Consider the following 14,841-nt stretch of genomic DNA (forward strand, 5'->3'; position numbering starts at 1 on the left):
ATTTCATGTTTCATTTATTCTTTGGAGGCTTGCGAGGGGAGGCAGGGGGATGGAGGGAGAATCTCCCAAGTTGTACGTTGGGACCAGGGCCCACTCCCAGGAAAACTCGGTTGAGAGCTGCTAAGGCTCTGCTATGCTATAGCCCACAAGAGCCTGTGGTACTGGAGAGATGAGGTAATACAGGGGATCCAACCCAGGGCCTCTGCATGTCAGGCGATCCCTCCCCTTTAGCTCTCTCCCCACCCCCAGTATAGAATTTCTTGAGGGTTGTGTACTTCTATGAGAGTATTTACTTATAGATCTCTTTTTTGTGGGTAGACGGGGTCACAGTCAGGAGTGCTCTGGATTTACTCCTAACTTTCTGCTCAAGGATCCCTCCTGCTGGGATTCTCCAGGTCCTAATGTGGTGCTGGGGATCAGAGGGGGTTGAATATATGCAAGACAAGCTCTGTGCTGCCTTTCTGACTCCACTGTTCATAGATCTTGAAAAACTAGACAATCATTGTGGAAGAAAGACTATGGAAAATCATGTGACTGTACTTGGTGCTGACCTGTAGCTTTCTCCACCTTACCCCAAAGTATAATATTTCCAAACACTGAAGGTCCCAAACTGTCTAAGTTTTTTCTCTTTGGGGTTTTGGGGTTTTTATTGTTTTGTTTTGGGGCTTTTATTGTTTTGTTTTGTTTTGTTTTGGGGGTTTTATTTGTTTGTTTGTTTTGTTGGTTGGTTGGTTTGGAGCCACACCCAAAGGTGTTCAGGGTTTACTCCTGATTCTGCACTCAAGGATCACTCCTGGCAGGGCATAGGGGAACATATTAGTGCCCAGGAGTGAATCTGGTAGGCCCTGTAGCATTGTAGGACTGTTATCCCATTGTTCATCAATTTGCTCGAGCGGGCACCAGTAATGTCTCCATTGTGAGACTTGTTGTTACTGTTTTGAGCATATTGAATATGCCACGGGGAGCTTGTCAAGCTCTGCTGTGCAGGCAGGATACTCTCGGTAGCTTGCTGGGCTCTCCGAGAGGGATGGAGGAATCGAACCCAGGTCGGCCACGTGCAAAGCAAATGCCCTAGCCGCTGTGCTATCACTCCAGTCTTGGTGGGCCCTATGCAAGGTAAATGCCCTACCTACTGTACTGTCTCATTAATTCTAATACCAAACTTTCTTAACCTGTCCATTTGACTATACTCTTATTAAATCCACCCTGTGTGTAAAGGTCAGAATTCTTTGTGAAGAGGTACCCTTTCTTCTTGTTCCTTATTAAAAAATAATGGAGGGGGCCAGAGCAATGGTACAGCAGGCAAGGCATTTGATTTGCATGCAGCTAACCTGGGCTCAATCCTCAGCATCCCATATCCCCCAAGCACTGCAAGGAGTAATTCCTGAATGCAGAGCCAGTAATAAACCCAGAGCACTGTTAGGTGTGGCCCCCAAATAAACAAACAAAAACACATGCAAAAATAATAATAGTAAAGGAGCTGAAGCAATAGTGCAGCAGGTTTGGTGCTTGCCTTGCACATGGCTGACTTGGTTTCCCATATGGTCCCCTAAGTCCTGTCAGAAGTAATCCCTGATATAGTACCAGGAGTAAGCCCAGAGCATGGCCTGGTGTGACCGCCAAAATAAATAAATAAATAAATAAATAAATACAATAAAAGTTGTATATATTTAAGATTTGACATGTTTTAATTCACCTATAGTGAAATTACCACTCTGGCCATGTTCTGACCTTGTCCTTAGTCTTGGTGATAGTGGGGGAGAGGGGCCAGTGTGATGATATGTCAGCTGACCTGGGTTTCAATCCCTGGCATCCCATGTGGTCCCTCGGGCTGCCATAAATGATCCTTGAGTGCAAGGTCAAGAGTAAGCCCTAAGTACTACCAAGCATGCACAAAAAGGAAAAAAATACTGGGGAACTTAAGTAGTTTATCTTTTGTTTTGTTTTACTTTGTTGTTTTGTTTTTCTCTCTGGCTGCTTTTCTTGTTGACACTAGGATGAAAGTTAGGGGTCTGAACTTCAGTTTAGGGGAACAAGGTGATGTAAGAAAACCTGGCCCCCAATACAGCATCAAAATGGGAAGCTAAGAAAGAAATCACTTTGCTTATAAGTGGGCAGACACAGAGAATACCATGCCAAGTGAAATGAGTCGAAACGAGAGGGACAGACATAAAACGACAGCACTCATGTGTGGAATATAAAATAACATAATATGCAACTAGCACCCAAGGATAGTAGAAACAAGGGCCAGGAGGATTGCTTCATGGTTTAGAAGTCTGCCTCATGAGGTGGGAGAGAAGGCAGTTGGAATAGAGAAGAGACCACCAAGTCAATGATAATTGGAGGGATCTCTCGGGATGGGAGATGTGTGCTGAAAGTAGACAAAGGAACAAACATAATGGCTTCTTAGTGTCTGTATCGCAAACCATAATGCCCCAAAGTAGAGAGAGTAAGAAGGAAAGTGCCTACCACAGGGGCAGGGTGTGGGGTGGGGTGAGGGTGGTGGGAGGGATACTGGGAACATTGGTGGTGGAAAATGCACAACTGGTGGACAGATGGGTATTCGATCATTATAGAACTGAAAGTCAAGTGTGAAAGCTTTATAACTGTATCTCATGGTGATTCAATTAAAAAAGAAAAAGAAAAAATTGCTACAGCACCTTTATCAGGAAGTTCAGCTTATGTGTTAGGAGCAGTTATATCTAACTTCCACTTTAAAAGTTTTTCTTTTTGAAATAGTAATTTCCTTCTTTTATCTTGGTCTCACCTGTGGAGCTCATATCTGTGGTTGGAGAAAAGGAATCTCATTGGTGAAAGATAAGAAGTGGCCTGCAGTGTTTGAGAGATAACTCCATGCGAGAGTTCTGCATGCAGGAATCCTGGATTCTGTCCTGGCTTCTGTGATATCCAGAGCACCATCCAGAAACAACCCCCAGCACAGAGTACAGAGTTGCCACAAAGCACTGCCAGGTGTGGCCTGAAAATCAAACAAACAAACAAGAAAAGTGGTCTGTAGAGCAAAAACAATGAGACAGGAAGAACTTGTGACCCTCAGTATTTCAAAAACTTGTGAAATGGAATTTGTGTTTAGACAGCACTTTTTTTTTTTAACACATCAGAGGATGAGGGTTCAGACTTAACTAGTGAATTAATTGAACATGTCAGGGATATGTGGCTGCCATTTCAGTTTGATTTTCAACCCTAGTTCATACTAAAATCACCTATCTTGTTGCTCCAGTGGCATTATGGAGTAGATCACCATCATTGGTTCATGTTTTAAACAATGCAAATGTGTTGGTGATATAGTGGTGAGCATAGCTGCTTTCCAAACAATGCAAATAACACTCATGCTCCTTTCCTAAAATATGGCTTTATTTACATTCTAAATCTGACATCCCCTGTCTTAACATGCCTCTCAAATACCAATTCCATATTTCTTCTGTCCCTCGCTCAGCCTGAGGGGCTATTCTGCTGTCAGTTCAAACAGAATTTCTGGAACAAAACACACCATATGTGACCCAAACCTCCAATTCCTGCGAATAACAATGCCTAGAGATAGTTATTCTCACTGCTGACCTGATGAGTTCAGGCCCTTATTCGCGCACATTGTCCCTTGTGCTTTTGCCAAATATGCCTTTGTCTATCCCTAGCCTCAAAGCTATTTGTTTCCTCATACCATTTCTGACCTTTGCAGTCCTAATCATGCTTCAAGGAACAGTTCAAATGCTGGCCTTAGTTATTAAGCCTTTCCTGGTTCTTGCAACTGAATACAACCTTTTCTTTGTGATGAACAACCCCAGACTACTATCATTGCACTTAATATTTTCTTTTAGGGGGGGTGCTAAAGCAATAGTACAGCGGGTAGGGCGTTTGCCTTGCACGCAGCCAACCCAGGTTCGATTCCCAGCATCCCATATGGTCCCCTGAGCATCGCCAGGGGTAATTCCTGAGTGCAGAGCCAGGAGTAACCCCTGTGCATTGCCGCGTGTGACCCAAAAAGCAAAAAAAAAAAAATTCTTTTTGGGTAAGGCCACACCCAGCTAGGCTCAGGGCTTACTCCTGGCACTGTGCTCTGGAATTATTCTGAAGGTCCTCAGAGGGCCGTATGGGATGCCAGAAATCAAACCCTGGTTGGCTGCATACAAAGCAAGTGCCCTTCTTGTTCTCTTGTTCTGGTCCCTGCACTCAAAAAGAACTCAATTTTGGACTCAAAAAGAAACACCACAAATTCCAAATCCTTTGGTTCTTTAGTTTGTGCTCTTAGAAAACAAATCTGAGGCTAGAGTAATACTACAATAGGTAAGATATATGCCTTGCAAAAAGCAGCGGCATACCCAGGTTCAATCCCTCGCACTCCATATGGCTCTCCGAGTCTGCAGGAGTGATCCCAGAATGCAGAGCCAGGAGTAAACACTGAGCACCACTGGGTGTGGCCCCAAACCCAAAAACAAATAACTAAACCAAATCTGTCTTCAACAAACACTGTAATGACTAAGTCTTTATCTCCTACAGTACCTAGCCCATAGTTTGCATAATTATATTTAACTAGAATATGTATCTGTGTTTTAACTGGAGTAACATTGGTTTACAGTCCATTAAGCTTGGGAGTACAGCTCTGGCAAAAGTATATTCCAGATCACAGTCACCACCAAAAAAGATCCAATTTCTATCCTCTTCCTTCCAGTCAGCCCTTTCTATCAGTTCCTCCCTCCCTCACTGCCTTGCCACCTGATAGCTACCACATTATGCAATTATTGGATTGATTGCTTTAAAGATTGCAATGGTCCTTATTAATGGTAAAGGGACAATAGTCACTGAGAACAGTTAGCATCTTCCTCATCTTGCCTCTGAATATGAACTTCTTATTGAGTTGGTGTAGCATTTTTTGCTTCTGTTCATCTAAAGTTTCAGGTGAGCTTTCACAGAATTGATCATTTTACATCTTTAAACTTTCCACTCAGTTTTCTCACTCCTCATTCTTTAAATAGAAAAGACCTCACATCCCATTCCTCAGGTGGAATGTTCATCATCTTTGACATCAAAAGTGAACGCATATTAATATGTAGGAGGCATTGAGTTCAGTCTTTGCAACACCAAAGAAGAGTAGCAAATAAAACCTATGCAGATTGACCATAGATATGAAGAGGAAAAAATTAAGCACTATTATTAGGGGTAGAACAATACTGCAGTGGGTAAAGACACTTGTCTTGCATGCAGACTAACCTGATTCGATCTCCAGCAATCCATAGCGTCCCTTGAGCACCATGAGGAGTAATTCCTGAGAACAGAGCCCTGAGTATTGTCTGGTAAGACCCAAAACACAAAACAAAACAAAAAACAAAGAAAAATAAGCACTATTATTGGAGAAGTGCAAATCAAAATTATAAAAAGAAAACTATATAAAGGGGGCTGGAGCAATAGCACAGTGGGTAGGGCATTTGCCTTGCACATGGCCGACCCAGGTTCAATTCCCAGCATCCCATATGGTCCCCCAGCACCGCCAGGAGGAATTCCTGAGTGCATGAGCCAGGAGTGACCCCTGTGCATTGCTGGGTATAACCCAAAAAGAAAAAAAAAAGAAAGAAAGAAAAAGAAAACTATATAAAGGATATAAAGAAAAAAAAGAAAACTATATAAAGGATATAAAGATACCTCAGAGGGAAATATCAAATGCCCAATGGCAATATTAATGAAGAGTAGAACTTTTTCAGTAGGAAGTTTGGCACCAGGGCAGGGGCAAGGGGAATAAATTAGGGAAGGGAGCACTAGGACAATGGGTAGGGGGGAGTGCCTACCATTAAGGGAGGTTGGGGAGTGGGAGGGAAACTGGAGGCATTGATGGAGAGTAATGGACACTGGTGAAGCGATTAGTGTTGGAACAATATACATCTGAAACTCAATCATAAATACCCTTGTAACTTTGTAATTCATGGTGATTTGATTTTTAAAAAAAGGAAAAGGAAAAGAAAACACAATTCTCACAACAGTGAGAGTAACAATAAAATTGGGAATAAATATTGGTCAGAATGTAGAGAAGACTTTCTTTTTGTTTGTTTTGTTTTTATTTGGGGGCCACAGTTAGCAATGCTCAGGAACCACTCCTGGTCTGTGTGCAAGGGTCACTCCTGGTGGAGCATGAGGAACACAGTGGGGTTCTGGGTATTATCTGTCCAACCCTAGAAAACATTTTTTTCACTGTTACTGGGAATGTAAATTGGTGCAGTGCCTATAGAAAATAGTACTAAGATTACATTTTTAAATGGCAATTCTATATGATCCAATATGATTCTTAAGCGCTTATCTGATATAAAAACACTAATTCAAAAGTTTATTTATACCCCTACTGTTCATAGCAGCATTAGTCATGATTAAATATTTTCACAACTCCAAAACATGGAATTAATGTAAGTGCCTATCATCAGATGACTGGCTCAAAGCTGTGTGGTCTTTATACTCGATGCAATAGTATATTTCCATTAAAAAGATGAAACCATGTCTTTTGGGATAAAATGGGAGATTGAGCAAACAAAGATAAGTGAAATAAGAAAGGAAGTGAACTGGCTAAAAAAACATAAATTTACCCTTAGGGCCTAAAGGGATAATTTCATGCCTTATAAGCATATGATCACAATGATGCCAATGGACCCCTGGGTGGCTTACGTGAAGTGGAGAGGAGAGCGATTTTCTCCACTTTCTCCTGATCCACTTCTGTCAGCCCAAGACCAGCTGGGAAGATGAAGACTAAGACTGATTAAGTCCGTGATGAGCACCTCCACAGCATGGACCAGAGACCTGCCAGTCCCATTAGGTAGCCATCAAGCCATACCTGATGTCCACTAGCTCTGAGTGGCATAAAGTTAATCCCCACCACCCAATTTCTCAGGGTGCCATGAACTCAGGCACCCTGTGAGAAATTGCTCTTTGCTGAAAAGGAAAGTCTGTCCTGGGCCTTGCCCAGGCCTATTGGGTCTTCCTCACAGTAAAGAAAAGAATTTCAGGAGGAGATGAGCAGTGAAGTAAAAACAGATTTTATTTGGAGGTTTTTGAGGAAAAGAAAAAGGAGAGAGAGAGAGAAAGAGAGAGAGAAAGAGAGAGAAACCACTCACTTAAGATAGAACTCGGTCTTCTCTAAACGGAGACAACCCCAGCACACATCTCAGCATTAGATATGAAAGTGCACATTTCAAGAGGGTATATGTGGGTGACCCATGTGCTTGGGCACCGAGTGCACAGCACATGGGCTCAGGCAGCATGTGCATGCACTTCCTTTGTCCAAGTTGGCTTTTATAGGTTTTTCCCAAACTGTCCCACATGGGGCTTTCTACCTGGATAAGAGTTTGTTGTTAGGGTGGTTCCCAAGGGGGTACTTTAGAATTAAATGATGATCTTCTTTGAAATTCCTTTTTCTTGACCTTTGGTCCTGCTGGAGCTTCTCTTGAAGAGGTGTCCAGCCCTCTCTGGTCTGTGCTGGCTCCAGGAAAAGGTCTGATTAAGCCTTAGTTCCTGTACCCACAAGGTGGATCCTGATAGTCTTAGAGCTAGTGGTTATTACTTCCCAGGAATTCCATTGCTAGGGGAGTCTTTCACTATTTACCTGCCTGCCTCAACAAATTGTACCCTGATGCCACTATATGCACTGAGCATGAACTCAGCAGCTCAGACATGTACAATGTAGCTTACAGAATAGAGTACTTACCTTGCATGCATGAGATTCCTGGCACCCTGACTCCCTGCACCACAAGCTACTTTCAGCTGTACTCTAGTGAGTATGTATGAATACCAACCACCAAGGAGTGTGACCCAGGAAAGCACCACAACAAACGTGTGTATCTCAGCTAAAAAAAGATTCTCTCCTATATGAGCAATATAATTCTGTAAGCATCTGGAATATTATATCAACCTAGAAATTACCAAAACCAAATAAATCCTTGCAAAAGTAAGTTTCTTTTATCAGGTATCATTTGCTATTCTCTCAACGGCAGCTCCTCCCAGATGGGAGTATAAAATGAGGATCCCATAGGCATGCCACCGGACTCCGTGCCAGGCTGTTTCCAGTGGGGTGCTCCAGAGGGGGGAGAGGGTGAGAACCCTCCCCTCCCCCAAGGGACCCAGCCCAGACAGCCAACCTCCACTACCCAACCGCTGCCACGCTTCAGGCTGCTTTAGGGACCACGCAGCTCCTTAGCGGCCACGCGACACATTATAAGATACTTCCTACCTATTTTCCGTAATAACCACACCATATTTGATGGAGTTCAGACAGTAGGCAACAAATTATAGCGATATATACATATATAATATACATACATACAAACATATATAATATACATACATACATATAAGCTACCAAGAGTATCCCGCCTGCATGGGCAGAGCCTGGCAAGCTACCCATAGTGTATTTGATATGCCAAAAACAGTAACGATAGGTCTCATTCCCCTGACCCTGAAAGAGCCTCCAATCGTTGGGAAAGACAAGTAAGGAGAGGATGCTAAAATCTCAAGGCTGTGAGGATTAGAGACGTAACTGGCGCCCGCTCGAGTAAATCAACGAACGACGGGATGACAGTGATACAGTGATACATTTGCTATCTATTCATTTATTCCACATCACTATAAACATGACCATTAAAAATTGCATAATTTTATATCATTTGATGTCTATCATTAGAGAGAAATTGACTTTGCTTTTCAATTCACTTATACAAATTCCAGGAAAGCTTCGGTCTGTCTTGATCAGATGCCCACCCTGACCCAACAAAATGTGGTCATGGGGGCAGAGTCCTATAAACATAGGGGCTGGAGCCATAGTATAGCAGGCAAGGTGCTTGCCTTGTACACAGCTTACCTGGCTTTAATCCTGGTCTCCCATATAGTCCACTGAGTACTGCCAGGAGTTATTCCTGAGTGCAGAGCCAGGAGTAACCCCTGAGCATTGTCAGGTGTGGCCCACAGACAAACAAACAAAAAAGAATACTAAGGATTTCCATGCTCAGGGATGAGAAAGATAGAAGTAGCAAGCTCACAGGAGAAAGCACCAAGTATTGTGAAGGCAAAGAAATGAATGGGGCAGGCAATATGATGGAAAGGGGTGGATGACCAAAGTGGGTGGATGACCAAAGACTCTCTGAAATGATGATACTTAAAGTTTAGACCTAAGAGAAGAGGAGAACCTGCTAGGTAGGAGGTGCAGAGTTGTCCTTTGAATTGTATGGACATCAAATCCAAAGGTCTTCAGCTAGAATCAAAGAGTGGAAAGATTAGTATGGGAAGAGCGTCATCAGTCAGGGGAAAATGTGTCAGATGATTACAAAGGGTTGTTAGTCAGGAACCAAATTACATAGAGCTTTTAAGACTCTGCATTATAAGACTAAGATGGCTGCAGTTATTTGCATGGCAACAAGATGGGTGTGACCAGAGGTTACTTATGCTTTATAAAAGAGTACTCTAGAGGTCTGAAGAGATAGTACTGTGAGCAGGGTGCTTGTCTTGCACAATGCTGAACTAGGTTTAGTTCAATCCTTGGCTCCACCTCTTCCCTGCCAGGAGGATTCCCAAGCACAGAGCTGGAAGTAGAGCAAGCCTGAGCATTGCTGGGTGTCATCCCAAATAAATAAATGATGTGCTTTTAATAGATTGAATCCCAAATAAATAAATAACGTGTTTTTAATAGATTGAAGGAGCCAAGAAAGCATGAAAAAAAGATGAGATATGGTATTTGTTGGCGAGTCTAGTCTGTAGAAAAGAAAAAAAAATACAGGAAGGAGAGTAGCAATAGTACTGTGAGGAAGGGCATTACACAGGGTAACCCAGGTTCTATTCCTGGCATCCCATATGGTCCCCTGAGCCCACCATGAGTGATCCCTGAGCACAGAGCCAGGACTGAGCCCTGAGTATTGCCGGGTGTGGTCCATAGACTAGAAAAAAGGAAAGAAAAAGAGGAAGGAAGAAAGAAAGAAAGAAAGAAAGAAAGAAAGAAAGAAAGAAAGAAAGAAAGAAAGAAAGAAAGAAAGAAAGAAAGAAAGAAAGAAAGAAAGAAAGAGAAAGAGAGAGAAAGAGAGAGGAAGGAAGGAAGGAAGGAAGGAAGGAAGGAAGGAAGGAAGGAAGGAAGGAAGGAAGGAAGGAAGGAAGGAAGGAAGGAAGGAAGGGGAAGAAGGATAAAGAGGGAAAATAAGTAAAGAGGGACTGAAGCAATAACACAGCAGGAAGGGGCACTGGTCTTGTGTATAGCTGACCCAGGATTGATCCCAGCATTCCATATGATCCTCTGAGCCTGCCAGGAATGATTCTTGAGCACATGGCCAAGTGTAAGCCCTGAGCACAGTCGGGTGTGGCTCCAAATCAATTTAAATCAAAAGAAATCAAAGTTCAATAGGGGTGGACACTTAGGACAAATATGTCTAAATATGTTCCTAGGGATAGGGAAGAGTGATTTAAAAGCCATTTTTAAAATGGTTGAAGATCTCTGATAAACTCTGCAATTGTTGCCATACTTGACCTCTTGGCAGCGTTCAACACTCTTGGATATTACCTTCCTCCCAAAGCATGGCCCATCCTTATGATCTCATATTGGTTCCCAAGAAATACTCTGGTCTCCTCTCAGCCTTCCTTTCTGATGCTTCTTGTCTGCACTGTTTCTCCCTGTAACACACTTTGCAGGTGATCAATTGATTCTTATGACTAGTGGCTTTCAAATTTTGATCTCCAGCTCTGTTCTTTTGTCTGAGCTATAAACTTTCATTCCCACTTACCCATTGGACAAGTTCCCTTAAATTTTTGAAGCTTCTCTTGTTTGATACACCCTAAATGAAGCTCTTACTTTTATCTCCTAAACTTATTCCTTCCATAGTCTTCCCCCATTTCAGTGAGTGACAAAAGGCCCTCACTCCTTTAAAATGTTAAATTCATAGGTATATTGTACATACATGGGAGCACTTTGAAGGCCACAAATTTTTGTAATACCTTAGGGCCCCCTTTGTATGTGTGTGTCCCAGTGGCAAAGGAGGGCATGCATTACATGCATGAGACTATCTTGGTTCTATCTCTGGCATAGCAAAATTTTATAAGAACAATAAGTAAATAAATAAATTTAAAATTGCCCCTTATGGGTGATAGTTCCCCATGAAGAATGCATTATATGTTGTTATACTTGTCATTTTGGATACTAAGCTGAGTAGTTTTGGTGGTGAGGCAAAGATTTAAGTTAATCTGCATTAGATTTGAGTGTAAATTCAAAATAAAGGAAATAAACAAGTTTATATAATTGACAGTGAAATGGTTAAGAGAAATGACTTTGTGTTTGTAGCAGGACTTACTCTCTAACAGGGCAAGCTGTAAAATTGGAATAATCATATGACTGCCTTATGAGGTTCTTGTGATGGCTAGGGAAGTTAATAATAAATGTGCCATATTTAATTTGCCTAGTATATGGGAAAGTGTGCTGGAGCAATAACACAGCGGTAGGGTGTTCGCCTTGCACGGGGCCGACCCGGGTTTGATTCCTCCATCCCTCTCGGAGAGCCCGGCAAGCTACTGAGAGTATCCCACCCACACGGGCAGAGCATGGCAAGCTACCTGTGGCGTGTTCAACATGCCCAAAACTGTAACAAACAAGTCTTACAATGGAGACATTAGCAGTGCCAGCTCGAGCAAATTGATGAGTAACGGGATGACAGTGACAGTGACAGTGATGGAAAAGTGCTCTGTATATGTTAGCTATTACTCTCACTCAACATATTAGCTGTGAAGGGGAACATGAACGATAGGCCTCATACCATTAAGTAAAGCTAGCACTAGAAATGAACTTAGTTGAGTCTCCATAGAGATAGTACAGCAGGTAGGGCATTTGCCTTGTGCATGGCAGACTCAAGTTCAATCCCTGGCACCACATCATGGTCTCCAAATCACACCAGGAGTGATCCCTGATTGTATAGCCAGGAGTTAGTTCTGAGTACTGCCAGGTATGGACCAACAAAAAGGAAAAAGAAAAAATAATGAGCATGGGATTGGAGTGGGAGAGATGAAACATTTCATTGCTGATTAGCAGGAACCTGTTGCAAGGGAAATATTGAGGATAGAAGTTGTTTACTTCTAAAAGAGCAGAAGAGAATAGACCAGAGTCTAGGAGGAAAGCATGTCCTTTGTAGACAACAGTTAATAAAAAGAAAATAAGAATCACTATTGCTGCACTATAATAAATCACAAAGCATAGTGATGATGAATAACCATGTATTATTTCTCACGGTCCTAGAGGTCACTTGGATCAGCTGAGTGGTTCTGGTGGTCTCACCTGAGGTCACCCATGTAATTGCAGGGAGTGGCTAAATTGAGATCGGAGGGTCTAAGGTGACCTCATTTACATGTCAGAAACTTCAGTGCCCTTTTTTGAACTGGACTTCCACGTGGTCTTTGCCCATCAGCTGTCAACCATAAACTTTCTTTTTTTTTTTCTTTTTGGGTCACACCTGGCTCTGCACTCAGGAATTACTCCTGGCGGTGCTCAGGGGACCATATGGGATGCTGGGAATGGAATCCGGGTCAGCCGCGTGCAAGGCAAACGCCCTACCCGCTGTGCTATCGCTCCAACCCCTCAACCATAAACTTTCTTACAACCTGTGCTGTACTCTAAAAGAACAGAGAACAAATCTGCAAGGGGGCCTGAACCTGAGCTTTGAACTTACATACACAGCATCATTTTTGCTTTGCTTGGTTGAAACAAAACACAAGACTAGAGAGGAGGCAAACTGTCTCTACTTCTTTTTTCTATGTGTGTTGGGAGGGGAGGGTGGGAATTGCACATCCAGTGATGCTCAGGACTTACTCCCAGCTTTGCATTCAGGAATCACTCCCAGAAAGGTTGGGGGAACCACACGGGGTGCGGGGAATTAGATTCTGATTAGCTGTATACAAGGCAAGTGTCCTACCCACTGTACTATTTCTCTGAACCCCCAAGTCTCCACTTCTTTTTTTTTTTGGTTTTTGGGTCACACCCGGTGATGCACAGGGGTTACTCCTGGCTCTTCACTCAGGAATTACCCCTGGCGGTGCTCAGGGGACCATATGGGATGCTGGGATTAGAACCTGGGTCGGCCGCGTGCAAGGCAAACGCCCTACCCGCTGTGCTATCGCTCCAGCCCCAAGTCTCCACTTCTTGATAGAAGTATAAAATATAATGCTAGGCTTTTCAGTTTATGCCAGTGTGAGCACACATGAATCCACAGATTTGTTTGAATCAATTGTTTTTTAGATAACTTTTGTTTTCTCTATCAATTCAAAGAAATGGTTACCTTTTGTGACTGAAGAGCTAGGAGTGAAAGTAGAGAAAATAATGATTGCATGCCTGAAAAGAGGACATATTTTCAAAAATCTTTTGGGAGCATGGCAACCGTATCTTACAGTCTAAGACTTTTAGCCTCTGTATTAAGCCCAACACAGGTGCAAAACAAGCAAGTATATTAACATCCATCTGCCCTGTGGTGAGGGTTTCATCACCAGCACTCAACAGCCCAGGTGGAAGCTGGGCAAAGAAAAATGTTGGATTCATCTTGGGTTAAAACCTTGCCAACTAGTTATGATGAAAAAGGATGAGGCAAATAAGGTTGGGAGTTTTGGCAAAGGAGTAATTGAAATGACAAATCATGACATTTAAATTGGATATGGAGGAAAGAGAGGGTAGACTTTTTTTCCTTTTCATATTATAACAACTTAAATTTTTTAGCAATGTAATTTTTTAAAATATCTATCCTCATTCCTTGCTTTGTTGTATATGCTAGGGAACAGGAACCTTCCATCAAATACTAAATAAAACACAGAGCTGAAAAAAAATAATCCAAGTAACAGTTTAAAAGTGACTTCTTGAGGCTGGAGCGATAGCACAGTGGGTAGGGTGTTTGCCTTGCATGCGGCTGACCCAGGTTTGATTCCCAGCATCCCATATAGTCCCCTGAGCACCGCCAGGAGTAATTCCTGAGTGTAGAGCCAGGAGTAACCCTTGTGTATCACCGGTGTGACCCCCCAAAAAAAAAGTGACTTCTCCTTTTCTTATTTCATTCCTGTGCCTGATGAAGGGCATTCTAAACTGAAAAATTTCTCACATTTGTTAATTTAAAAAATCTGCTCTTATGTTCTTTAAGTGTTTTGAAGCATTTTAAGCATTCCAACCCCCTTGAAGTTGATATATGGCACTATAATCATGTCCTCTTTTCTTGATCAGATATTGCTTTTTCGCTAATAAGCATATTAGTTTTTATTTTCAGATAAAAAGAAACTTGATACATAGCAAGATAGCAAGTAATCTATCAGAATAGTTTTTTGCTCAGTTTTTCAAAGCTTAATATCAGACAAAGCCTAAAGCTCAAACTTCTTTATCCAAAATGTATTACCCTCAGGTGGCTGGACTCTATTACTCAAGTTCAGTCACCAGAAAAGTCCATTCTTTCCTAGCTGATTCTTGTACTTACATGGATAAATCCATGAACCACCCAGCATCCCTTCTATTACACATAAACATGGTTAGGTCACCTCTGCAACCACGGATACTTAATACTTGAGGCTGTTTGTTTCCATGCCCAGAACCTCCCAACATTTCTTCCGTAAGAGCTCTTTTTCTCCATGAGTCAAGGTCAAGTTCTATCAGATACTGTCCTTCTTGCCCTGAAACCCTACATCCTGCTTAAATTTTAAAATGTTTTACTTGCACAGTTCCTCTACTTCAAAATCTTCAAGGGCCCTGTGTGACCTTTCTTTGCTTACAGTATAAAGTTCAGACTCCTTCATCTGATAGTCCAGACTCTGTATTTACATTAGCTGGCTTGTGAAAATACTTTACAGCTTGCATAAACAGAG

This window comes from Sorex araneus, chromosome 1 (genome assembly GCF_027595985.1).
Source record: "Sorex araneus isolate mSorAra2 chromosome 1, mSorAra2.pri, whole genome shotgun sequence".
NCBI lineage: Eukaryota > Metazoa > Chordata > Mammalia > Eulipotyphla > Soricidae > Sorex > Sorex araneus.